Source organism: Chrysochloris asiatica, unplaced genomic scaffold (genome assembly GCF_000296735.1).
Source record: "Chrysochloris asiatica unplaced genomic scaffold, ChrAsi1.0 scaffold00478, whole genome shotgun sequence".
Taxonomy (NCBI): Eukaryota; Metazoa; Chordata; class Mammalia; order Afrosoricida; family Chrysochloridae; genus Chrysochloris; species Chrysochloris asiatica.
In genome coordinates, this window is record NW_006408996.1 from 604,761 (window position 1) to 608,754 (window position 3,994).

General features: G+C 35.2%; 1 protein-coding gene and 1 pseudogene across 1 annotated transcript in view; both read right to left on the reverse strand.

The window, feature by feature from the left end:
* Positions 1 to 2,069, reverse strand: part of LOC102829704 — a 13,895-nt pseudogene extending 11,826 nt beyond the window's left edge.
* CDH9 (cadherin 9, type 2 (T1-cadherin)) overlaps positions 1 to 2,075 on the reverse strand; it is a 325,686-nt gene extending 323,611 nt beyond the window's left edge. Inside the window, exon 1 of the mRNA XM_006877318.1 lies at positions 1,955 to 2,075. The gene's annotated coding sequence lies outside the window, so the exon portion shown is untranslated. The remainder of the gene's footprint in view (positions 1 to 1,954) is intronic.
* Positions 2,076 to 3,994: the final 1,919 nt, after the last annotated feature.

The window sequence follows — 3,994 nt, forward strand, 5'->3', positions numbered from 1 at the left end:
AAAAAAAAAAAAAAGATTACAGTATTATGTGACCAGTAGCCAGGAAGCAATACAAAATAGCTCTTTGGTTGTTATTACTTTCTAGAGTAGTCTATCTTATAAGGTAACTTACTAAGCCCATAAAGAATGGCTTCTAAAGCCCTGAGTGTCCACTAAGAGAAACTAACCATTATCATTTCTCACATATACTTAGATTGTACCAAGATAAAGCTTTAAATATAATAATTTCAACATTTACATTTATCTTTTCTTAGAATAAAACTATCATCTAAACCATTTTATACTCATTAGTTCCAGAATCAATTTAGCTCATAATATTTATTTAATCTTAAATTTACATTTTATCATAGCATTTCAACATATCTGTGTATTTTTATTAAATTCATATGATTATTTATGAACTCTACAGTTGAGAAAACTTTAGTTGAACCCATACTATATTTCATAAAACTGCAAATGTTTGCTTTCCATGCTATGTCTAAGTTCTTTGCTGCTATGCACTAGAATAGCATGCTATTTCATATTCTGATCTTCCAAAAGATCTGTAGTGCAAATCTGGATCACCAGTTTCTTAGTTACACAAATGCCCTCTCCATTCAGCATAGCAACACCTAAGCATGGAAACACTGTCTGAAGCTGAAAATAAACTATCTCCTGTTAAATGAAGGAGATTTTTATAACACATTTTCCTTCAAGTTTAGAAAACTTACTGCTTAAATTCATTCTTGGACATATAAGGTAAAAGATAATCAAACTCTACTAAATCCATAGCTTAGGCAAATAGAACCAAATATCAGGCAAACTGTACCACTCATTTTAATGCAGCACAATCACTCATTTCTCATGCTGTGTGAATTTCTGAAACCTTGTGGAAAAAATCTTTATGATCATCATTAGTGAAAAATCCCTGCATATTAAATGATCAGAGAGATCAAGATACAAATACAAATTCCTTTGCAAATTCACAGTCTATTACATCCTCATTAAAAAGGCGATTGCACAAAACATATCATAACTTTTCTCCCTTAACACTCTTACTATTTTAAAGCAGATTCTGAGTAAACCCTTTAAATAGTAACTATAAATACTACAGAATATTGATAACCTTACAGTTGGAATTTTTCATGACTTTTTAAGATCATAATTATAAAAATGTAATTCATCTGAATATTACATTAAGAACATGAATATATTAAATCTTTGAATTTTCCATATCACTTAAAAACAACAACAACAACAAAAAACAATGACTCTTTTGCCTTTGAAACTCTCTTCCTCTTGTGGATCTCCTCTTCTTCACTACATTAAGATGCATTTGCTAAGATAATAGGTAACAATTAAAGGTAGGTAAGAGACTAACATGTCAGAATTTTGACCTAAGTGATTCCATAAATACTATGTGAGGAAACAAACCTCCTTATCAGATAAGGTGATCACCTCAATCCTGACATGCAATGTCCTTCTCTGAAGTTCCAACTTCTTATATATTATTTCATTTATAACAATTTTAGCTGGCCTAAGTCATTTTTTGTTTGAACAATTTCAATGAAAAATCCAAGAGTCGTTTTCTAATTTAATGCAATAATATTAGACATGGGCATATTGATACATGTACTCAAAACATGTAACTCAAAATCTAGTAACACGATTTGAAGTTTAGTTATATTTTTATAATAATGTTTCATATGCATATTTGAGAAGTGTACAAAGAGCTTGAGTATGTATCTGGTTTTTTTTAAAGTAAAACTGGAAGGAGACATTGCAAGTTTTGATCATGAGTCAATGTAATATTTTCTTCAAAACTACAAAATGTATTATACCTGCTTCAAAATAATCAGAGAGAGAGCAAGAGAGCAAAGGATACAGCAACCAAGAGAAGAGCAGCAATCTTATACTTCATTGTAAGACAGCAGAAATTGATGTAGCTCATGTTTTCAAGCAAAGTAAACAACACTTACCTTGTATAGCAATCAAACTGACTTAGCCCTCTTAGCACTGACAATGCCGGGTTGCTTCTGTCTCATGCCCTGTTTTCCTGTTTTATAGTATCTTCTCAGCTGAATCTTCATGCATCTCAGCGTGCTTCCCTCTTCGAGCATCACTTTTAACTCAGACAGGCAGGAAGCTGAAGCCAAAGGAACTCTCTATCTGATTGGTTTCCATTCAGCGTTTCTGATTAATAAGAAACGTCCCTCACACTGGAAGATATTGCGGCTGATGGCGCTGCAGGGCTCCAGGTTTAGGGTTGGGGGAGTAAAGACTTTTCTGGGCACAGTGATTTACAAGCGAATGAAGTGGGAAGGAGGGCTTTGTCAAAGAGCCCCCTAAGAGAAAATAGCCCAGTGTTTTTAGTCTGGGTTAATCAGTTTTGCATAATCTGTTTGCAGATGGGATCGAAAGGTCACAGCCTGTCTGTAACCTGTAAATCTTCTGTAAGATATATTTATCACAGGAAGAGTCCTGTTGCTCAAAAAGTATTTTGTTCATAGTCATGCAGAGTTCACGATTACCTATTTTAATTCAATGTCACAATACTAAATATAACTAAACGAAGAGAAGGAACTCCGATCATAGCCATTATTGATAATATTGAACTTTTAAAAATGTCTGTTTGAATTTATAAAGTCCGCTGTTAGTGTACATAATCTAAAATCATCTTTCATAAACACTGAAATTAAAACACATAAAGTTGATGATTTCTTTCAAAGACAATGATCTCGTTATTTAATCTCAGAGTGCTTAACTACTTTGTTTCTTGCTAATTTATTAGGTGGAGACTTGGTGTGGCGCCCTAGGATAAGTACTTGACCTCAAGGTAGGTTTAAACTGCAAAATCGGTGGTTCAAACTCACCAGCTGTTCTGCAGAAACCCTATACAGAGTCGCTGCGAATCAGAAACGACTTGAAGACACTTAGCAATCAATAACAATGTACGGTGTATGTGTGTATGGTGTATGTGTGTATGGTAGGATAAGCAAGGAACCGCAGGGTTGGTTTGAAACACAGCGTCGGCGGTTCAAATTCACCAGCCACTCCTTGGAATCTCTTTACAGGATCTCTAGGAGTCCTGATAAGGAGCTCTAACAGTGTAGTGGTTACGAATTGGGCTGCGAACCGCAAAGTCAGCAGTTCGAAACTACCAGCTGCTCTGCGGGAGAAAGATGAGGCTTTCTGCTCCTTTAAAGATTTACAGCCTCAGAAACCCTATGCAGGGTCTCTATGAGTCGGAACCGACTCCAGGGCACATAACCAACCAACCAAAAAGGAGTCTTGGTATGGTGCTGTGGGATAATGTACTGGACCGCAAGGTCGATTTGAACAGCATGGTTGGCAGTTCAAATTCACCAGAGGCTACTGGAAACCCTGTTCAGGGTCACTATGAGTCAGAACCGACTGGATGGCACTTAACAACAAACAACAAATGAGTCAGAATCTAGAACCTACTGAAAGCACATAATAACAACAATGTAATTGAGAGATTATCACCTTCCCCCCAAATATCAAAAAACAATGCTGACTGTGATCGCATCACAAAAACTAGAGGCCTTTGTAATCCCTGTTGTCCATTTTAAAACTATTAGAGAATGAATAACCATAGTGGAGTCAAGCCCTGTTTCAGAAGTCTTTTTAGTCCTTCTGGAAATGGCACAATAAGATGGATATTGATTAGTAGATAAATCCTTCTGAAAAGAAGTTCTAGTAATAGTTGTATGAAATGCACAGTGGGGATATGGCTCACTTTATAATGGCTCGTTAAGTCACAGTAAGCAAATAGCTTAAGTGCCAAAAAAATATCAATATCCTATTTGATGCTTCAAAGGAAAACCGACAATAGGAAAGAAAAAAAAAAAAAGAAATGCCATTTCTTTATTTTTCAATACTAAAGCTTATCCTTGAAGTGTAAATAATACAGCTACCTTTCTGAGACATGTGCATTATGGAAATTCACTTCTTTATAAGGAAAACAAACAGAAAAGACAACTTTGCCTATCCC